This window comes from Benincasa hispida, chromosome 11 (genome assembly GCF_009727055.1).
Source record: "Benincasa hispida cultivar B227 chromosome 11, ASM972705v1, whole genome shotgun sequence".
In the NCBI taxonomy this organism is placed as follows: Eukaryota; Viridiplantae; Streptophyta; class Magnoliopsida; order Cucurbitales; family Cucurbitaceae; genus Benincasa; species Benincasa hispida.
Window position 1 is genome coordinate 33363547 of NC_052359.1, and position 25403 is coordinate 33388949.

Below are 25403 nucleotides of genomic sequence, written 5' to 3' on the forward strand. Positions count from 1 at the left end.
GGATCGAGGTTTGAAACGAAGCCGGTAATATTACAGATGATCTAGGCTGCTGGGCAGTTTGGAGGAAGGCATGGCGAAGACCCACACGCCCACCTTCGGAGCTTCATAGAAATCTGCAACACTTTTGTGTTCCCAAATATCTCAACCGAGGAAGTTTGACTAACTCTGTTTCCCTTTTCTTTGTGTGATCAGGCGAGGAAATTGGCATATTCTCTCGAACCAAGAGAAATAACTTCGTGGGAACAGGTGGTGGAAAAGTTTATGAAGAAGTATTTTCCATCAACTGAGACGCTAGAAGAAGAAAATTAATAACAAATTTTGAACAAGAAGATGACGAATCGCTCAGCGATGCTTGGGCAAGGTTCAAGCGGCTGGTAAGAGATTGTCCACACAATGGCTTACCAGATTACCTGTAAATGGAGATTTTCTACTAAGGACTGAATCCCACTTTACAGACCGTTGCCAATGCGGCAACCGTTGGTGGTCTGCTCGACAAAACATATGAGGAGGAAAAGAGTATACTTGATCGCATTTCCAAAAATCATGAAGATTGTAGGGAAAGCGATCAGAGATTAAGAATAAAAGAAAATGACGCAAACAATGGGGTCATCACATCCCTGTAAAATCAAATGACTGCGATGATGAGTTTAATACAAGGCATCGCAATTAATAATACGAGAGCAAAGAAAGGGTAGGTTAACGCAATCACTCAAATAGCTGCAAGTTGTGTCATTAGTAGTGATGCTCATCTGATGGAGAAATGCCTAGCAAACCCGCAGTCGGTATGCTTCATGAGAGATAATCCCTTTTCCAATACATATAACCCCGGGTGGTGAAACCACCCAAATTTTGCATGAAAAAATCAACAACAAAGCTTTCAACCTGTGGCACAAAAAGAAGGGCCACCCGAATTTTTCCCGCAAAATAATGGTCCAGCGTAAAGCCAAGCTAGCAACTCACAACCACCGCAATCTTCGTCCTTAGAGAGCTTGCTGAAGCAATATATTGAGAAAAACGAATTAGTGCTTCAAAATCAAGCTACATCCATTAGAAATCTCGAAATCCAAATGGGACAAATTGCGGGCGAGCTAAAAAATAGACCCCAAGGAGCGTTGCCGAGCTCAACTGAGCTCCCTCGCAATGCTGGGGGTAATAGGAAGGAACAATGCTTAACAATCTCCTTGCTAAGCCACAACTTGGCAACGGAAGTAGGGGAGAAGCGCATTGCGATCGTCTTGAATGCGGTGATAACCGAAGATCCGTTGATCTATAGCTTGGAGAAGCCTAAGAAAACAGACCCTGAAGTTGCTTCCACCCTTAAGCCTCTAAATCTTGAGACAGAAGAAGTCCAACCACTAGTAACTCCGCAAAGATTGAAAGAGGAACAAATTGAGGAAGAAAATATCACAATAGTGGCTGCAGCGCAAAATGCTATGATCCCACTTAAAATAGGCGACCCAGGAATCTTCACGATCCCATGCTCTATCGGAGGGACCTTCAGTGGCCAAGCACTATGCGACCTTGGGTCAAGTATAAACATAATGCCGCTGTCAATCTTCAAACAATTGAATGCCAGCACACTTACGCCCATAAAGGAAACTCTCCTGCTCGCGGATAGATCTCGAATACATCCTGAAGGAGAGTTGAAAAATTCCGCAATTTCAATCGATAAATTCATCCTACCGACAGACTTCCTCATTTTGGATTATAAAGCAGACGAAGATGCGCCCATCATATTGGGACGACCATTCCTTTCAACTGGTCGCGCTCAAATCGATGTGCGAAAGGGGGAAATTGTAATGAGCATTCATGGGGAAAAACTCTAGATTAAGGCAGTAAAGATCCTAGAGGACAAAGAAAAGAGAGAAAAGCCACCATGGACGTGAACAAACCAGCCGGAAATAAGTGGTCCCTGCATTATCAAATGATGGAAACATATCAGGGACGCAAGTTTTTGGAAGCATAAACTCTTCAATTCTTCACCACTATTCAAAATTTGCACTTTATCCTTTCAATCTTTATCTATCCTTATTTTATTATTGCTATTTCAATAAAAAATAATTTGACCCTCTCTTTGTTTTTCTTGCAATGATCAAGGTGCTGGATTGCAGAGATATTACATGAAGAAGTACTTATCTTACTTCATCACCGCAACCCAAAGAAGAGAGATCGCTGCAAAGATTGATGCATCAATACAATGCGGGCGACAGCGCAAAATTTGGGGGTGTACTCTTCTTTATCTTTATTTCAAATTTTGCGCTATCTCATCGCATGTTAGTTTTAAAAGTCTTATCACCACATCCTCTTTAATTACCGCAATCATTTGACATGGATAAATTTAGTAGTTTACCGCATTTTGTTCTTTGCCAAGTATGATTTCAATGATGAAAATATGCTTCTATTTCTTTCGTATACACTAGAGTCAACTTAGTCTTAAGAAAGTCACCTCATGAAATATTTCTCGAAGTTAGGGGTTTGCTAGCTTTCTTTCAAACTCTCTTTACAATGCATTTTATGACTATTGCATAACTTATTTTAATCTTTTGGCAATGAGGACATTGCCGCATTTTAAATTTGGGGGTGAGGTATTTATTTTCGACCTTGTTATCTCTAAAAATATAAAAGAAAATAAAATAAAAATAAAATAATAATAATAAAATTTTGAGAATAACAACTCCACTGTCAACGCAGTGGGAAACCTATGTTGATAAGAGTTAAGTTGTGAAAGACACTTTCCCGTAGTTGGATGTCTGCATGACACAGGTGGGGACAAGCCAAAATATAGTAAGTTATCAGGATCAATGCATAAATAAATGACTGCAACTCCACTGCCAGATAGGTATGAGTTTAGTTTGAGAAAGAGTGCATTGCTCTTAGTTGGATGTCCGCATGACACCCGTGGGGGCAAACCAAAATAAAGGCAAGGCACTCGATCAGCGCAAGGTCAGAGAATATATATATATATATATATATATCAATGAAGAAAATTTTTTGTGCAAGGATAAAATGATTTGACACCCCGGTAAGAAAAATTTTCTTTTTTTGAAATATATCATGCGATGTTCCAGAATTTAGTAAAGTTATTTTGAAAGTTAAACTTGCAGTCCCTAGGTCTTAGAAATATTTTAAGAAGAGACTTGTATAAGACTTAAGAAAATTCTGGTATATAAGATTTGAATGAGGTATCCTTAAGAAGTCTAGAAAAAGAACTTTGCGGTTGACTTGCTAAAGGAATCTTTAACTTATGCTTGAGGACAACATTGTTTAAATTTGGGGGTGTGATAACGGACAGAAATGCACGTTATCATAGTGCTAAGTTCTTAAACAATATTGGATTGCGTTGATGAAATATGTTACTTTGCGTCCATTAAGCATCAATTTCGTACTATTGCGGTCGCATGCGTTTAGTGCATTGGAATAGTTGATTTTTGTATTTTTGTGCAGAATATGTGTTAACGCAATGCAAAGATTGTGATCATAAGAATTCATTGGTCGAACGCAACTTCACCACAAGGTTTTGCGTTGATCGTGCTCGCAAACATTCACCCAAGAAGAATTGCCGCAACTTACTCAGCACAACATGGTGGGCGCATCTGGGTGAAAGGCCAATTAAGAGCGATAGGATAGAAAGCTGATGATAGTCGAATCCAAATCAAGTTGACAGCCGATAACAGTCACAAAGTACATTCAGTTTTATCGGTGATAATTATTTAGCGCGTCAATCAGGAATTAAAGTTGTCTCATCTGTACAACTGGGAGAGAGAAGCCACCTTTCACCATGGATGCTCAATAAATACCAAGTGCATTCTTCAGAAAAGGGGTTCACCGTTTTTACAACCAATTGATGAGTTAACCAGTTGCTTTTGTTCATAATTTCCTTTCCATTTTAAGGCGGAGCAAGAGAAGAGTGGTGGCGCCGGAGATCGCTCAAGGCAACTCGAGAGAGAACCTTGGGGCGTAAGAGCAGAGAACGGGCCGACTCTCGCGAGAGCGAGATTATCTTTAGAGCACAAGTAGAAACAGTATAAACGCCTGGCAGCAAGAAATTGCTACCAGGCTCTTTATTATACTTGCATTGTTATTTGTACTTCATCTTCATATCTATTCAATGGAAGTTTTATTTCTACATCTGCTCACTCTCTTAATATGCATGAGTAGCTAAACTAGTTGAATGGGTTGAGAAGAACTAAGCTAACATGACCTAGGAAGTTCATTGCTTGCGATTGTCTTGTTTTATGCTGTGCAAAATACCCTTTAGAGTTACTCCAGAGAGAGTCTAAAGAAAGAACATAATCTTGAGAGAGCTAGGTTAGAATCTGGACTCGAAAGAGCAAGATTAAGCTTGCATAAACAAGAGATAGGGACTTAGAGATAAACTCTGTTTATCAACTTGCATCGCATGCATCCTAGAGATGGGAATGATATTATGTGGTAGCATATTTGTGTGGACGTCATGTTGCCATCGCATAAATGGAAATGGAGTTTTATGTGTAAACCCTATAGACTTATCGCATATATCGCATGCGTTCTAGCCTTAGAAGCCATGGTATTCGCACCAAGAGGTGGTTTACTGTTGTATGCATGTTGCATGATCGCATGCATGAATGCATTATAGGGAGTGTTAGCTGAAACCTTTCTCAACCGTTCACCACATATTCATTGCATTTCCCATTTACCAACTATTTTCAAACTCCGCCGCATTTGTTGTTTATTTTTCATCAACGCAAACAACAAACCAACACTTTATTTATTTACCCGGTTACCGCAAAGTTTTTATAAAAATCACCAACGCAATCTATTTTCACAAGTCTCTGTGTTCGACCCTGGACTTACCAGGAAACTCAGAGGAATTTACACTTGAATTCTACTGGGGAAACATGAGTGAACAATGCAATTCCATCAGCGTATATCATCCATATTTCTACTTCATAAATACGAGCATCAGTACCTTATCCTAGTGACACTATGGACACGTCCCGCTTTCTAGGTATTACAAGTGTTGTAAAATGCTACAAATGATATGATCCTGATCATTCATGTGGAGACATGTGAGAAGGGGTATCCTATACAAAGAGTTTGTATAAGACCGGACCACAAAATGATTAGTCTCTTTATATAACGCCATTAATAATAGCGACTTACATTTCACTAAGATGACCATAGGTGACATGACTTGAATCATGAGTGAGTTGTGAATTCCTGCTCATGAAGGTTGTCCTTTGATTTATATGGGTGAGAGTGGCCAGAGTGCTAACTCAAAAAGCCTACCATTTTGGGGATTTGTCTGACTAGGGAGCTGAGAACAGAGCTACACGAGACGAAATTCACTCCTTCCCTGATAAAGGGGAAAGTAGTTAAATTGCTCCCTTGAGGGCTGATTTCGGGGCTTGAACATAGTGGCCACACCCTCTCCTGACCCAAGAGGGACTTGGTCATAGTTAGACTATGACTTATTGTTCATTAGAGGGATTAGTGGTACTTAAAGAGTTAGATGTAACTATAGGGGCAGAACGATATTTTTGGCTTAGCTGTACTTACGAGCAATTTGTCAAGGGTTATCGACTGTTGATTGGTTATATCCAATAGATACAGAAATTTATCTATAGTGCAAAGAATGTAGCTGTTGGTCTTTAGTGGAATGACCGACAGTTAACGGATGTTGGGTAATTTAATTAAAGAGTTTAATTAATTATCCAAGTACCATTGGAGCTTCAATCTATAGGTCCATAAGGCCCTCCCTATAGCTCAACAAGGATTTAATTGAGAATTATTTGATTAATTTGAAGTATTCAAATTAATTGAGGTAATTAATTATATATGATATAATTAATATAATGTATTTGATACATTATAATATAAGGTAATTTGAGAGTAATTTGAATATGATTCAAATACTAATTATATGAATGAGATTCATGTAATTAAATTTAATATAAATACCATAAATATGATTTATATTGAGAGGAATTAAATATTTGGATATGATCCAAATATCAATTATATGAATGAGATTCATATAAGTGAATTTAATATAAATGTGATTTATATTAAATGTCATGTATGGTTGAGAGAAAATATATCTATAGGTTATATTGTATTTGATACAATATGTAACTATAGATTATGTGATATATGGGATATAACATATAGGTTATATATATATAATAAGGATATTATTATATGTATAATTATTATTAATTTGAATTTATTAAATTAGTATTAATTAATTAAAGAAAGGTTGTGCTTGATTGTTTAGTAAAACTTAGCAGGTACACAATCGTTTAGGAAAACAGGCTTGATCATTTACACAATTGTTTAGAGAATCTTGTAAGGCACGTGATCATTTAGTAAAACTTTACACGATCATTTAGTCAAAAGCGCCTACACGATTGTTTAGTCTCTCATTTAAAAGGCTGTCGTATAGTCTCTAGTTAGCTAAATGATTACTCATGCACCTAATGAAGCAATCCCTTACAAAATGAAAACATTTTTTTATTTTATCCTTCAGTTATGAAAACTAAAAATAACCTCCTAGTTTCACGCACGATTAAAGGAAAAACTACCAACAATTATCATATAATTGTTTTAATTATTAATAAATATAATAACTAACTTATCATATTATATTTATAACCTATAGTTTTAATATCACATCATATGTAACATTTAAACCATAGTCATTTTCTCCTTTACTTGATATAAATCATATTTATATCAAAATCCTTCGATTAATGTATCTCATACATCATGTCAACTATATCATATATAATTGAACCAGTTTATCATATCATATATAATCAAACTTCCTCTTGTAAATTTGAACACTTCAAACTAACCCAAAAACTGATTCTCATCTTGAATCCATTGAGCTACCAAGGGGACCTTATGAACCTATAGCTTGAAGCTCCAACGGTACGTGAATCGCTGACTAAACTCTTTATTCACGAGATCCACTGTTAGGCACTCCACTAAAGACCGACAACTGCACTCTTTTCACTATAGATATATTTCTGTATCCATCGGATATAACCAGTCAATAGTACGATAACCCTTCATAGATGCTCGTAAGTACAACTGGGTGAATTTATTGTTTTGTCCTTGTAGTTACATCTAACTTCTTAAGTACCATTGATCCCTTTAATGAACAATACATCATAGTTCTACTATGAGTGGACACCTCTTGGGCCATGAAAAGGTATGTCGCGCCACATCGTTCAAGCCCTGGAATCAACCCTTAAAGGAGCAATCTATCTACTTACCCCTACTTCGAGGAAGTAGTGAATTCCATCTTGTGTAGCTGAGTTCCCAACTCCCCAATCAGACGAATCCCTAAAGTGGTAGGTTTAAGTCGGAAATTTGGCCACTTGCATCCATGCAAATCAAAGGATTGCCCTCATAGGTAGGAGTTCCCAACTCACTCAGGATTAAGATTATGTTACCTATGGTCATCCTAGTGAAATGAAAGTCTCTTTTATGAATGTTGTTATATAACGAGACTAAACACTTCATGGTCTAGTCTTATACAAACTCCTTTGTATAGAACACCTCCACTCATATGTCTCCACGTGAATGATCAGTATCAGACCATCTGTTGCACGTCACAAAACTTGTAACTATCTATAAAGCGGGTCGTATCCGTAGTGTCCTCAGGATAAGGTTTCCCTTCTATATCCATATACTACAGACCATTTAGGTTATCACTTAAGGCACAATCCACTTGTATGTCTCCCTATACATACTTAAGTTACAACGACAATCAGGGATCTTAGTTTATTGGTTTATAGTAAATGCAAATAAAATATCTCATATTTCATAGACAACAGTAAAGAAAATATCTCATATTGTTACATCAAAAGCGTTTATTCATACAGGTGTTTATAAACTCTAGGACCCTATGAGAGTTTAGGGCATAAACCCCAATAATCTCCCACTTGTTCTAAAGTGAATGGGTGTACAAGATAACAACAAGTATAAAACAATAAACTAGGGCACTAAGGCCTAGTACAAAAATTTCCCACTTGCCCTAGTCTAGCTGTGGCGATCCCGTAGACCCATGCTCTGAAGGTGACCCTAAAAAACTGTAGCCGTGAGAGCCTTCGTAAACGGGTCAACAACGTTTTTCTTTGAAGCGATCGTCGTGACTATCACGTTCCCTCAATGCACTATCACACAAATGAGATGATACTTCCGCTCAATATGTTTTCCGTGCTTGTGACTCCTAGACTCCCTGATGTTGGCCACATCACCACTATTATCACAATAAAGGGTGATAGGCCTAAACATGTCTGGAACAACTTCCAGATCAGTCAGGAACATCCTGAGCCAAATGGCCTCCTTAGCTGCTTCACAAGCCGCTACATACTCGGTCTCCATCGTGGAGTCAACGATGTACCCCTGTTTAGTGCTTTATCATACTACAATTCCTTCGTTAAGAGTGAACACTGAGCCTGAAGAGGATTTCCGAGAATCCTTATCAGTCTGAAAGTTAGAGTTCGTGTATCCAGTAAGGATCAAATCCTTAGATCCATACATGAGCATGTAGTCCCTTGTTCTCCGAAGATACTTGAGGATGTTCTTGACGGCGGTTTAGTGACTCTATTCTAGATTATAATGATATCTACTGACTATCCCCACAGAGTAGTAGATGTCCGGTCTAGTACACAACATCGCATACATCAAACTACCAACGACAGATGCATAGAGGACCTGTCTCATCTTCTCAATCTCTTGAGGTTTCTTAGGACACATTTCCTTAGACAATGTAACTCCATGCCGAAAAGGCAGTAGGCCCATTTTTGAGTTTTACATCGAGTATGTGAGCAACATCTTGTCAATGTACGATGCTTGAGATAGTGCTAGCATTTTGTTCTTTCGATCTCGAAAGATCTGAATACTAAAAACAAACTGAGCCTCTCCCAAATCTTTCATTTGGAATTAGGTCGTTAGCCAGTTCTTAACTGATGTCAGTAAACCTACATCATTCCCAATGAGTAGGATATCGTTTACATATAACACTAGAAAAACTACTGAACTATTGGTGATTTTTTGTAGACATATGGCTCATCAACGTTTTGGTCAAAGCCATACGATTTGATCACAGTATCAAACCGAATGTTCCAAGATCAAGACGCCTATTACAGCCCATAAGTGGACCGATTCAATTTACAAACTTTTTGCTATTGACCTTGGGCTATGAATCCCTCGGGCTGCACCATATATATGGTCTCCTCAAGATTACCATTCAGAAAGGCAGTCTTAACATCCATTTACTATATCTCATAGTCATAATATAAGGCCATGGACAGGAGGATGTAGATAGAGTTCAACATGGCGGCAAGTGAGAAAGTCTCCTCATAGTTGACTCTCTCTACCGGGATATAACCTTTTGCCATAAGTCTAGCCTTGAAGGTTTGCACCTTCCCATCATTACCCCATTTCCTCTTGTAGATTCATTTGCAACCAATAGGTTTTACCCCATCAGGTTGATCTACAAGATCCCACACTGAGTTGAAGTACATCGACTCCATCTCAAGATCCATGGATTTGACCCATTCAACCCAATCAACATCCCCCATTACCTTATAATAAGACAACGGATCCTCAACCTTGCCATCGGCTACCATAGCCAGGATTTTAGTGAAACCCATATAACGAACAGGTGGGTTTGCAACCCTCCCATTACATCGAGATTCCCTCAACTCTTGAGGTGGTTTCGACCTACCAGATGAACTTCCATCAACAACTCTTGCTGATGGAGCAGGTCTTTCAACAACTCTTGTTGAAGCTTCAGTAGTTTCATTGGAAAGTTCACGCAACACGATCTTACTATGTGGACTGTACTCCCTTATATGATCCCCCTCTAGGAAGGTAGCGTTCATTGAAACAAACATTTTATTTTTCTTAGGATCATAAAAATAACCCCCTCGTGTACCTTTGGGGTAGCCTACCAATAGGCACAACCTTCAACGTGGTTCCAATTTTTTTGGATTGGCCTCAAGCACATGTGTTGGGAAACCCCCATATGCGGAAGTGATAACTGGTAGAAATGCCAGTTATTATAAGTCTTTTATTTAGAATTATGAGGGCTAACAAGTAGAAAATGTGGTGATAATACTTATAATTTGTGAAAAATTGAGTTTTGCATCGATCAACACCTAAATCGTCACTGACCCCAATATTATGCGTTACTCCGTGCCAAAGTTGAATTAAGCTCGGATGCATACTTTGGAAGTATCAACAAGATAAGATGATGTGACATTGCCTATATCGCGACAAAGAAAGCAGTGAGACAACACAATCATCATTGCTGTCGGCATTTAAACTCTATAAATAGCCCTTTGGACCTTCATTTCAAGACATCCGAACTTCTGCCTCAGGGTAGAGGTTTGGGATCACAGATGAGAGCATAAGCGAGATTTTCTATGAGGATTCTTCATCTTCACAAACCAGATCGAGTGACGATCGGAGCTTTCGTCGGAGATAGAGCTCGGGAGAGACATCTCCACCATTTATCCATGGCACCACCAGGAGCCTTGACGCAGAGTCTTTCATTTCTCTTCTAATCTCTGTATTGTATTACATTTTAGCTTAAGATATTAAGACATTATGTAATCAATGCATATCTTGATTCCTTCAACACCATCTTCTTCATCTTCTTTATCTTTATCATCGTTTACTTCATTGTGTATTTATCAAACGCAATCCCACATTAAATCGTGTAGCCTAGAGATAGGACACATGTAGCAACCCATCGAGAGGTGTGCATTGTGTGAGTATAGTAAGTTAATCCTCTTTGCTTAGTGAAAGGCTGTAGCAACGCTTATCGATAGGTTGTTGCAATGCTTGTCTATAAGTTAATTAGCTGCATCTAACTGTCTGAGAAAGTAAGAGATGGAATGCACTAAAGCAAAGTATGTACTGTTCCTAGAGATAGGCACGGTCTTGTGCTCGACGCACCCATGCACTATAGAGATATATTCATGTGGCTGACCACCGAGAGGTGTGCGATGCGTTAGTGTGACGAGCTGGGATTACTCAAGTGATTTAAGATAATAAAAATTATTATGCGTTAATAGTTGTTGTGTATGTACCAATTCTCATCGTAAGTCTTCCATTGCTCAATCTTTTTAGTTAGGAGTAGGAATAGTGTGTAATTCATTAAACTTCTTCTTTTTACTTTTATTCATCGCCTCAAACGCATTGCTTCACAAGCATTATTAAGTGATAAGTCCCTGTGTTCGACCTCGGATTACCCGAGAAACTTGTGTTTTTGTTATACTTGGCGAGAAGGCAAGAAAACTTGTGATAAGAATGCATGGTCATTGCATACTAGATTAAAGCATTTTTTTCATTCCAACGCATGACCTCCGACGCATGGGTATAAACGCATAGTTTGACATAGCTCACACACAATTTTGTGTTCAAACCCCCATAATTTTCCTTTCAATAGGAAGTGACACAAACTAGCTTTATGCCCATTCCACAACTCCAAAGATGTCCTTGTAACACTCTTGGAAGAAACATAGTTGAGGATTAAGCTGCAGTTTCCACTGCAAAACCCCAAAACGAGTCCGGTAAGGAAGCGTAACTCATCATCGATCGAACTATATCCAACAAGGTTCTGCTTCTCCTCTCCGATACACCGTTCTACTGAGGTGTACCAGGCGCTGAGAGTTAGGAAACGATTCCATGTTCTATCATATAGTTCTAGAACTCATAATCCAAAAACTCTCCACCCCGATCCGATCGAAGTGTTTTAATCCATCTATCTAATGCGTTTTCAACTTCAGCCTTGAACTCTTTGAACTTTTCAAATGATTCAGGCTTCCGTTGCATCAAATAAACATACTCATACCGAGAGTAATCATCAGTGAAAGTGATGAAATACTTCTAGCCTTCCCAAGCTAGTACATTCATAACACCACAAAGGTCTGAATGCACTAACTCTAGAGGCTCTTTGGCTTGATAACCTTTTCCAGTAAAAGGTCTTTTAGTCATCTTGCCTTCAAGACATGACTCGCACACAGGTAAAGAATTTTCTTATAACTCGTTTAGAAGCCCATTCTTCACCAACCTCTCAATTCTATTGAGATTGATGTACCCTAATCGAAGGTGCCAAAGTTGGGCTTAGGAGAAACCTTTTGTCGTTTATTTTGAGTTAGACAGTTTTAAACATCTCTATGTTATAGAGGAAATTTGTTGCTAACGGCCTTAGCACATACAAATTATTTTCCAGTTTTGCTAAACAAATCTCAACACCATCTTTAAGAATAAACACTTTATTCAATTCAAAGTGAAGATTATATTTAAATTCAATCAGACACTTTACAGAAATTAAGTTTTGCTTTAACGTGGGAACGACATATACATCATTCAAAATTATAAATTTTGTATGTAAAGTCAACTGGAGTCCTCCCACTGCCACAGTTAAGACGACGTGTTTGGTGCCTACTCGCATCGTCATCTCTCCAGCCTCAAGCTACTGCCATGATCTAATCCCCTAAAAAGAACAAACATGGTTAGTAGCCCCAGAGTCAATAATCCTGGTAGAATCATCATTCTCCACTAAATAAGTTTCCAAAACTAGTAAATCATATTTGTCTTCTTTTGCTTTGGCCTTAGCCTTCTTCTGCTCATTTAACCAGCGTGGAAAATTTCACTTCTAGTGCCCATCCTGGTTGCAATGGAAACACTTTCCTTTGTCAACCCGCGTTGGTCACCTTCCTCGCTGAGTGGTAGGCTTTGGATTAGCAAATGTCTTCCCCTTCCCTTTACCACCCTTCTTCTTCTTCCTCTTGGAAGTGTTAGAAGTAGAAGGTATAGAATTTATTCTTGATGTCGAACCCCATAGAACTTCTGTGAAGATGAAGCAACATTTGCCTCACTTCTCTTCTTCTCCTTACTTTTCAACAATGATTGGAATGTCTACAACTCGTTGAGGAGAGTTGTAAGGGTATAGTCTACTTTGTTCAGCACAACATTGCAGGAAGCTATCTGGCATTGAGCGCAAAATTATGCTAACCTGGCTGCCCTCATCGATGTGTGACCCATTCATCTCTGCCACATTGAAGTGGACCATCATGTTCAGAACGTGTTCACAAACAGATGTACCCTCCTCCATTTTGGAGTTGAAGATGCATTTCAAAGCTTCGTGCTTAAGCTGTCCAAACAGTTGTCCGAACATTCCCCGCAGGGACTCCATGATCTCATGAGCCGAGACCATAGGCTCATGCTTCTTGGCCAAAACGTCATTTAAATTGGCTCAGCCTTCTCCTTCGCCCATATCCATCTCTCATAAGCCTCCCGAACATTTTGAGTCGCGTTCTGAGTCGGAATAGGAGGACACTCCTCCGTAAGGACGAACCTTAAATCATCGATGATTAATATTGTAGTTATCGTGTGTTTCCAACTAGTGTAATTCTCGCTAGTCAACTTATTGGATAGAGCTAATGTGGCTATAGCAATTCTAACGTTGCTAAAAAAAGAACAAACTTAATGAGTCTATGCAATACCACTTTTAACACTAATTTTAGTTTGAGCAAAATAGTTTCCATATACCTTAAGTGAAAAGATATCTATTTCACAATGATGCCCCAGTAAGGAAGAACAAAAGTCACCGGTGGGGTGATTAAATGCCCCTTTACTGGGATGAAACATTTTCAACCATTAGGCAAAAACAACTCTTGTAACTGACACTAACAGTCACCATTTTTCAGTCCAGAATTATTAACCTTTAACAATTCTGCGTAAGTGTAAGCCCTCATTTTCGATCCTAGAGTCCCGCCCTAGTGCGCCCACCGTAGGGAAAAAGTAGATTAGGACAAGAGACTAAAGCGACCTTATCTTTTACAGGAGATCAGATAAGGAGTGATGAAAACTGGCATCCTATAGGGGAACACTCCCAAGGTACCTCGAGGCGATGCATAGAAACGTTATCCAACCTAATGAGAGAGATCGTAGGATATATTGTCACACGTCCCACTCCCACTTATGAACATTCTCTCCATTTATCTTGGTATTGACCTACCCAAACACCATCCGTTAGGGGGCCACTCCCAGGGTGCCTCAAGGTCGAGGATAGATCTCATGATGTGAACATAAAGGGAGAAATGTGAAGAGGTTTAAGTAAAGTATCATATATCCCAAGTACCTCCCACTAAATGTTTTACTTAAGGATTCATTAACTTAGATCATTTGGCTACTGATTTTATCTAAGTGTGTTTAATTTGCTAAAAAAAAAAAACTATTGTCTTAGATGTTAAACAAGTTCAAGTCAAGTCTCATTAAACTCTTTAATGGACTATCCTCAAATTTGCGTGCATGCATCAAATCTATCTAATTCACCTTTTCAGGTAGGTTTCCAGGTAGGGATGTTCTATTTCTGTTAGCTTAAGTACCCCAACCTAGACAGAATCGGCCTTAGACAAAAGGTCCCTTATATATAGATTTACTACATATTTAATCTTTTATTAGTCAATTTAATCCTATTAACCTGATTAAAAGATTAGACCTTAGGTGTCTAATCTCATTAGAACCGTGATCTTAGGTCTATCTTTATCAAGTTTTAAAACTCTTTTGAAAACATGATTCAAGCCTAAGTTCGCATGCATGTCTTTCTTATTGATTTTAATTCTAATTTCCCTTATAACTCTTATAAAAGAAACAACCAAAACGATTCACATTGCTATGCATAACTAGGTATTTATAACACTTATAAATTTAACCTATGTGTCATGGTTCATGCAGTGTCCATTTATTACATCATATAACTCTTATATACTTGGTAATGAACTAAGCACTCATGCTTCCATACACTCTTATACTATAACACTTATAATATAAAGATGATGCATGCATAAATGTAACTCTTATATTATATTACGCATGAGCATGCTCTTTAAGTAATTTAAATCATGCAAACTACTATATCATAACACTTACAATATAGAGATGATGCATGACCAATGCATAACCTATGGTGGGATTTCAACTATATGACATATTATATGACATATAATAAAACATACATCTCATGTATATTCACAAAATTAATGGACCAGGATGATTAGCCTAAAAAACTGAAAATAAATTCTATCTATTACATAAAACCATTGAGCAAACCGGTTCACAAATGAATCGGGTCTTGAACCTAGGTGAAGTCTTCCTTGATCGTTTAGTAATTTAGATGAGTAGCTACGATTGAGTACCTTTGACTATACGATGAATCATGAAGGCCACTCAATCATTTAGCGCACTAAATTTAAACAACGCAAGTCTAACCGATTGTCTAGACGACTACAATGTTGTGAGACATGATCGTCTAGTCGATAGAATAACAAGCGTCAATTAACAATTACTATGCAATTGTGTAGTCAGTGACTAAGCGATGAAGCTTGCTGAGCTACATGATCATTTAGTGCACGCACGCCCACCTTACAACGGAGTATCCGATACTCAATGATCGCTTACTCTCATCGTTTACACGATCTGACCAATGCTTGGTCTTCTTCTTCCTCGAAGTAATACGCAACTTCTTGCCTTGAAGCTTCATCACAAGCGACTCACACTAACTTAAACACTTTGAATTATAGACTCGATAGTAAGTTAATATGTCTAAAAACACAGAGGCCCTTACAATTAACATTGAATGTAAAAGAACTAAATAACCAGAGTCAACCATCCCAGAAAACTCCATTAAGCCACATCCACAAACTTATTTAACACTTAAACAGAATGCATACATGCTTACACCCACCAAGAATGTAAATGTTATTCTATACCTCAATGGATTTGGAATATCAGAACCTGGCTCTGATACCAATTAAAGGAACTCTTATCAAAGAGAACCCATGAGCTAAAGCACGATAGATCCAAATTCATTGTGACAGAATTACAAGCATTCACAAACATACAAATTAGTTATGTATTTTCTAACAAATTATGACATGCTTTAGTAAATAAATACAAAAGGAACGAGAGACATATCTTTGAAGAACTTTTCTTCTACAGATCTCTCACTCTTATGAAGAACTTGGACAACAAATTCTCACTCTCGCCTAGATCGCCTAGTTAATTACAATCATATCTCTACGATCATCTAGCCAATCGTCCGGTCGATCACGAACAACCTTCTCCACGAACAAGAAACCTCTCGGACACTGCCACTTAGTATCCTTGGTATTCTCGGAGTGAGAATCCATGATGTGTGGGCTCTGTTGGATTTGGTAAAGAGAAAGAGGAAACAACTATCGAACTATACGACCAAGCAAGTGGGAGAGTATACTGTCTATCGTATAGACTTTTTGCTTGATTGTTTAGTAAAACTCAACAGGTACATGACCATTTAGGAAAACAAGTTTGATCGTTTACACGATCGTTTAGAGAATCTCATAAGGCATGCAATCATTTAGTAAAACTTTACACGATCCTTTAGTCAAAAGCACCTACACGATCGTTTAGTCTCTCGTTTAGAAGGCTGTCGTACAGTCTCTAGTTAGCTAAATGACTACTCATGCACCTAATGAAGCGATCCCTTACAAAATGAATTTTTTTTTATTTTATCCTTCAGTTATGAAAATTGAAAATAACCTCCCAGTTTCACGCACGGTTAAAGGAGAAACTACCAGTAATTATCATATAATTGTTTTAATAATTAATAAATATAATAATTAACTTATCATATTATATTTATAACCTATAGTTTTAATGTCACATCATATGTAACATTTAAACCATAGTTCTTTTCTCTTTTGCTTGATATAAATCATATTTATATCAAAATCCTTTGATTAATGTATCTCATACATCATGTCAACTATATCATACATAATTGAACCAATTTAATAATATCATATATAATCAAACTCCCCCTTGTCAATTTGAATACTTCAAACTGACCCAAAAACTGATTCTCATCTTGAGTCCATTGAGCTACCAAGGGGACCTTATGGACCTATAGCTTTAAACATCAGCGGTACGTTAATAGCTGACTAAACTCTTTATTCACGAGATCCACCATCCGTTAAGTGTTGGGCACTCCACTAAAGACCGACAACTGTACTCTTTTCACTACAGATATATTTCTGTATCCATCGGATATAACCAGTCAACAGTACAATAACCCTTCACAGATGTTCGTAAGTACAACTAGGCCAATTTATCATTTTTTCCATGTAGTTACATCTAACCCTTAAGTACCATTGGTCCCTCTAATGAACAATACATCATAGTCCTACTATGAGTGGACACCTCTTGGGCCATGAAAAGGTGTGTGGCGCCACATCGTTCAAGCCCCGAAATCAACCCTTAAGGGAGCAATCTATCTACTTACCCCTGTTTTGGGGAAGGAGTGAATTCCATCTTGTGTAGCTGAGTTCCCAGCTCCCTAATCAGACGACCCCAAAATGGTAGGTTTGAGTCGGCAATCTGGCCACTCGTATCCATGTAAATCAAAGGATCGCCCTCATAGGTAGGAGTTCCCAACTCACTCAGGATTAAGATCATGTTACCTATGGTCATCCTAGTGAAATGAAAGTCTCTTTCATGAACGTTATTATATAACGAGTCTAAACAGTTCGTGGTCTAGTCTTATATAAACTTCTTTGTATAGAACACTCCCGCTCGCATGTCTCCACATGAATGATCAGGATCAGACCATCTATAGCACGTCACAACACTTATAACTATCTACAAAGCGGGTCGTATCCGTAATATCACCAGGATAAGGTTTTTCTCCTATATCCATATACTACAGACCATTTAGGTTATCACTTAAGGCATGATCCACTTGTATGTCTCCAGATACATATTTAAGTTACAACAAAAACAAGGGATCTTAGTTTGATGGTTTGTGGTAAATGCAAATAAAATATCTCATATTTCATAGACAATAGTGAAGAAAATATCTTATATTATTACATCACAAGCGTTTGCATACAGGTGTTTACAAACTACAGGACCCTATGAGAGTTTAGGGCATCAACCCAACAGGTTGTATGTCCTAGAACTCGTAATTTATAATGTTAAACATTTTCTATTATCAATAAATATGTTATTGACGATTATTCAATAAAACTGTTGTTGAATATGTAAATTGCACTTGTATAGATTAAATCCAATAAACTAAATATCCATGGCTATTATATGAATACTTGAACTCTATGTAGTGATAAAAAGATGGATTAAGTTCGAGTTAATAACCAAAACGGTCTATAGTATATGAATAAGGTTGGGTGCCTTATTCTGGTTACACTATTGGATGCGGCCCACTTTATAGTTGTTACAATTTGTTGTAAAATACTACAAATGAAGTAATCCCGATTTGCTCATGTAGTGACATGAGGAATGAGAGCATCCTATGCAATGAGTTTTCATAAGATCGAACCAAGAAGCAAGTCATACTTACTTTATGACGTTGTTTACTTTTTAAGACCGTCTACTTCAAGATGACTTAGGTAACTCAACCTTAATCCTGAGCTAATTATGAACTCCTATTTATTTGAGATTATCCTTAGATTTGCATAGGTAAGGGTTGGTTCAACCGTATCGACTGAATAAGCCTTCCATTTCAGGGGTAAAATCGGTTAGATAGCTGGGGACATAGGGTACAAGACAGAATTCACGCCTACCTGATTTAGGGTTAGTGGAAAGGTTGTTGTCTTAAGTACTAAATCCAGGTCTTGAACAAGAGGCTCCACCATTTCATTGGCCCGAGAGGGACTCGGTTTAATGATTGGATCACAAACCAATTGTTCATTAGAGGATCAGTGGGACTTAATGAGCAAGATGTAATTTTGGGGGTAAAACAATATTTGACCTAGCTGATATTACGAACAACCTGTAAAGGGTCGACTTATTGATTATGGTTAAATCAAGTGGACAGAAATATATCTACAATTAGGAGAATGCAACTATCGAGCTATAGTGGTTTGTCTCGATAATTAACGAATATTGATTAATTCGATTTAAAGAGTTTAGCCAATTAATCTCAAATCGTTGAAGCTCATGATTTGTAAGTCCATAAGGTCTCTCTACTAGCTCATAAATCTTGGATGTGAAAGAATTGGTTGGAGAAAGAGTTACAACTCCCTCCACCAATATGTAGAATAATTCCCTTTGGGAGTTATTCTCATTATTTAATATATTTCAAATCAAATTTAATATATAATTAAATAAATATTAATTAATCAAAAAATAATTAATAAATAAATTAAATATCATATTTTTAATTTCATTTGAATTATATTCGAATAATATCCTCTCACATAATCTATAATTTTAATATGAATCTCATCTATATTAAATTTCACATATAGTTATATATGAATCTCATTAATATAAATAATATTTGAATCATACTCAAATATTTATCTCTCTCATAAAATAAATCATAATTTTGAATATGATTCAAAATTAACTTTATATAATAATGTATCTAGCTACATATATTAATTGCATTTCATACAATTAATTCTCTTATTTAATTTAAACAATTCAAATTAAACAAAAAATAGATGATTCTTGTTTTACCGTTAATGAGCCAGTAGGGGACCTAATGAACATACAAATTAGAAGCTCAAGTGGTACGAGATAATTAATTAAGTTATTTAATTAAATTAATCAACATTCATTAATTGTAGGTCACTCTACTAAAGATCCACAGCTGCACTTTGCATTGTAGATATATTCCTAAGTCCAAGGATATAACCAATCAGCAGTAAGTCGACCATTCATGAATAGCTCATAGTTACAACTTGTCAAAATTACTGTTTTACCCCTATAATTACATCTAACTCCTTAAGTCCCATTGATCCTCTAATGAACAACTTGTTTATGGTTCTACCATAAACAAGACCCTCTCGGGTAGTGAAAGGGAGTGGCCCCATTGTTCAATATCAAAAGTCAGCACTTAAAGGAGCAACTCATCTACTTACCCTAAAGAAGGGAATGAGTGAACTTCATCTTGTGTAACTATGTTTCCAGCTCCCTACATGGAAAAATCCCTAAAATGGTAGACATATTAGGTCGGGAACTAGGCCACTCTCACCCATACAGATCAAAGGACTGCTCTCATAGACAGTAGTTCATAACTCACTTAGGATTAAGGTCGAGTCACCAATGGTCATTCTATGAAATATTAATCTCTTCAATCATCGGTGTTATAAAGATAGATTATTCATTTCACAATTTGGTCTTATACAAACTCTTTAACTCTTTGTATAGGATACCCCCGCTCGTATGTCTCTACATGAACAATTAGGATCAAGTCATGTGTAACACTTTACAATTTTTATAATAATCACTAAGTAGGTCATATCCATAGTGTCATCAGGATAAGGCATCCAATCTTATTCATATATTACATACTATTTAGGTTATTACTTGAACATGATCCACATGTATATCTACCACATATTGTTCAAGTTTCATAAAATAACGACCCTGGATTTTTTTTTAATGGATAATTACATATATAAAATAATCAACCATTATTTCAACTAACATATTAACTACAAGGCTTTAGGGCATACATCCCAACATAAAGATGTCAATAAAAACAGATATTAACATATAATAAAATAGTTCTTAACATGCAAAAAACGTCAAAAAAGGGTTTTCTCGATGTTTTTAAAAATTTGTTGATGAACAAAAATATTAATATTACCTTACTTTGACTTTCGAAAAGTATCAACAAAAGAATTTCTATTGACGATTTTTTCATATAGTCGACGGGCAAAAAATGGTAAGTACCCTTTGTTGATGGCCAAAAATATCAACAAAGGATTTTTTTCCTATCAATAAAGACCAAATTTGTAGTATTGGTCGAACTCATCACCAACTGCCATGACACTAATTCTTTCGCACGAAAAATTATAAAAGGTTTTGGAAGTTGTCTCATATTAGGTTGGCCATGTTATCCTTAGTACGACTGTGGCCGTTCCAATTGTCGTTGCTACACTGCCAAATTTTGTGGAGATTTAGTTTTCTAAACTTGTGCATGTGTGTTGTGTTTCTCTCACTATCTTTCCTATTTCAGCATTTTCCCAAAATAATTCTCTCTCTCTCGAGATTGATGATGAGTTTATGTAACGAAAGCTTATGTTATTGGGAATGCATAAATTGTGAGGAGGGTTAAGTTGATCAATGTCTCTTTCTTTTATCATTTCTTTCTAAAAATATTTAACGTAGTCTAATCTGTATTGAATTGGCCGGCAGAGGTGTTTTCGCTAGAGTTGGCCACTAGGATGATTGTTGGAGTTGATCATTGGAAGTGATCATTAGAGTTAGTCGCCAAAAGTGGTTGTCGAAATTGGTCACCAGTAGATGGAGTTATTGGAAAAATTAGAGGAGGAAGAGTTGGTTATTATAGTCACTAAGTTGTAACCAATTTTACTACAATAAAATGCAGAGGTTAAAATAACCCTTACTCTAGCCCATATACAAGTGAGCTATTATAATCCACTCAACTCATACCAAGTTGAAGCCTCAAACACCCTCTTAAATTATGACTACATTAACAACACAACTTGCAAAGAAAAAAAAATAAAAAAGTTACATTGATAAATTTGGATAATTTATGTATTAAGATCTATGAAACACAGACACAAATACGATTACAAGATATGGATATAATCGGATACGACAAATCGTCAATTTCTAAAAAACTAAGATATGGATACGTTTAATAATGCTCCATATTTTTATATATTTTTTAATATATATATTTGGAAAAACGAATATATTGATAGGTTGAAGATACATTTTTTTTTTCGTTAAAAAAAATCTAGAATATAAATAAATTTAGCATACAAGTTAATAACAATAGCATAAAATCGAATACAAACACTAAAATACAATACAAAAAAAAGCAATATCTAAGATGTTAAAGTACAATAGTTAATAAAATGCAATAGAAAAGTGTCTCATATTGTAAAGAAGAATAAGAAGATTAGAGGGAGAAGTATGAAGATAAATGAAGAACTTCTTTCCTGAATTATTGAAGATATCCAAATGGTTTACATTTTTGTGGACTTTGTGGGGACTCAAATGTAAAAATGGAGATTAGATGATTCTAGTTTAGGTTCGACCCATTATTTTTTTTTCTTTTAGTTTTGGACTCGAGTAGTGAGCTTTTTAAATAGATTGCCTAGTTTTAGATTGGGAAAGATTAGATGAGTTACTTGTCTTTTTTTCTTTTAAAAAAAATATGCATAGAAATAGATACATCAAATCGCGTGTCAGATACGTATCTGGAAAGTATCTGGAAGTATCAGTATCCGATATGTGTCTGATACGAATTCTTTACCTCACATGAAGTATCTATGCTTCATAGATTAAAATAAATATCACTATCCAAACTCAATAATTAAACATGTGACACCTAAAATCAAGATCAATGCTTCATGTCAAAGAGAAGATAGGATGCTAATTTTATACGTCAAATTTCTAAATATTCTAACAAGGTCTTAAAAAAATCTCGATCAACTCAACCCAACCAGTATGGTCGAAATGCGTTGGATTCAAATAAATTAAAACTGTATAGGTTATATTGATTTATGAGTTCATCTAAAATAATCCAAACGAAGATTTATTATTAACTTTAAAAAGTTTGTTTTTTTTTTTTTATTTCCAATATAATTACGCATACATATATCTATCTTAATTTTACTTAATTTTCTTACTTTTTTAGATTACTAATTCGAGAACACGTTCAATGAATGTTGTCAAAGATTTTCATAATATAAATTTTTAAACTAATATATTTTTAATTATATATAAATAATAAATATATGACATTAAATTAAAAGTAATAAAAGAGATAATTGATAAGACTATATATGTGTGTTATTTTGTTTATTTTTCATAGATTTGAAATGTGTTTGACGTGGTTACAAATCTTTTAAAATAGCTTTTTTGAGAAATTTTAAAATTTTGGAATGTGGTTCCACACACACATATGGATGTCACACACAATGCCCTAGCAAAGTTAGAGACAACAGAAAAGCAATAGGTTGTACATGGTCCGGGTTGGGCCGAGTTGGAAGAATTTTGTGGACCAACCAAAAATTCGGGTTGACTAATAATGAACCCTATCGGTTCATTTTTGAAGGGCCAACCCAACCCAACCCAATCCAAAAATTCGAATTGATCTTAAAATTTGGGTTGGATCGGGTTGGGTCACCAGTTCTATTTTTTAAAAAAAAAAATTCGAATTTTAACTGTTTTTTTTTTCGTTATATCCTTTTCTAATGAACAATTTGATTTTTGTGGGTCAATAAACCTTCATATTTACAAAAGTAAACTAATTCTAAATATATTACATCAATTAATAAAAATTTAATAATAAAAAATATGTAATCAATGCGAAATTTTAGCATTTACATTAAAATACAACGACTATAAATTCAATATAAACTTCAAAAGAAACTTCCTCAAATAATTCAATTCAAATGTTCAAGTTCAAAGTCTTTACTCAAAATATTCAAAGTCTACGTTCAAAATAGAAACAAAAAGTCCAAGTTTAATAATGACTATTGACCTATTACATAAAATTCAAGTTCAATAATAACATTCAAAAACTCAATAATAACATTCAAAAGCTCAATAATAACATTCAAAAGTACCATGAGGCATGACAAATGACTTGAGTGAGTTTTTTTCTTCATCTTTAGTATTTTCACACATCAATACCAGAAAAAATTACATATATATTAAACCAAGAGGATCATTTATAGGTAATAATAATATTTGATCTTATGGTAGTAAAACTTACCATTAAAATCATCATTATGCTCCAAATCCAATTCCTTATTTCAAAAGGACAAAGGATGATGGGCTCTCTACAAAATAAATCATGCAAAAATAAATATATTAATTATTTGAGCATAATACATGTTAGATATGTACAATAAACAGGTTAAATATGTACAATAAAAAATTCATTTAATTACCTAACTCAATATTTTCACAAATCTCTAACTCTTCAAGTTGTGGATGGAGATCTAGTAATACTAAGCTGCCACGAATCCAATTTTGTGTACATATCAAGGCCTCCACTGTTTTTGGAGTCAAAGAACTTCGAAAGGAATCAAGAATTCTTGTACTAAAAGCAGATTCAGAAGCAACGGTAGATATCGAAACTGCCAAAATAACTCGAACAATTTTTGATAAAATGGGATATTTGTAGCCATTCATTTTCAACCAGTACAATATCTCAAAATCATATCTTACTTATCAGACAAATAAGAAGTTAAATAATTCTCCACTTCCAATGAACTTTCTTCTTCTCTCAATTTCTTAAAAGTTATCCACGGATCATCTATTTCTTCGTCCACCCTATGTTCATCTTCATTTATAGTGACAGTCTTTGATGGTTGAGAATCATTGGTACTATGACTACCTCGAGGCGAAATGTTATGTGATTTGTAAAAGTCATATAGACGATACAAATATAATTTCACACTCTCAACCATATCCTTAACCACATCATTGTCATAAACATTAGAAAGACAATAATTCAAGTACTTTAATTTGTATCGAGGATCAATCACCATAGCTACAAACATCAATTTATTCATTTGAACCCTAATACTTATCAAACTTTGTCTTCATATTCATAGCCATCATACTTAGAACAGAGTTGGTATTGTTACTCAATTTGTTTAAATCAAATTGAATTTTTATTAATTTCCTTATAACCAACGTTAGAAGTCACATATAAAGATCCACTTATTGTTGTGGTGGTTTCATAAAACCTTTTTAAAAATTTAATAAACACATCTGTAGTCAACCAATCAGATGTACTTGGGGGCTCAATCTTTTATTTCCAAAGTCATCTTCCTCGAAGTAATCAACAAAATCTAAGTCCTCGTTCTCCTCCTCTAAAGTTCTAAAAGCTTTCTCAAATTTAGTTGCATGTTCAAGCATTAAATAAATAGAATTCCGCCTAGTTGCCACATCAAAACAAACAAGAGCCTTACACTGAATTTTTTCTTGTTTCACACAAGCTTTAAAATTTTCCATTCTCTCAGGTGATGATCGAACATATCTTACAGCATTACAAACACTGACAATCGAATCATGCATAGTTTTTAGTCCATCATTCACAATAAGATTAATAATGTGGGCATAACACCTTATGTGTAATAGTTCTCCATCTAAAACAACCGATTTCCAACTTCTAAGTTTTCTCTTAACATAAGAAATAGCCACATCATTAGAACTTGCATTATCAACGGTGATGGAAAAAGTTTTTCATTCTCCCATTCCAACAAACAATTCTCAATCATCTTCCCAATGATCTCCCCCTTATGATAAGCAACTTGACAAAAACTCAAAATCTTCTTATGCAAAACCCATTCAGAATCAATAAAATGTGCAGTGATGACCATATAGTTCACATTTGT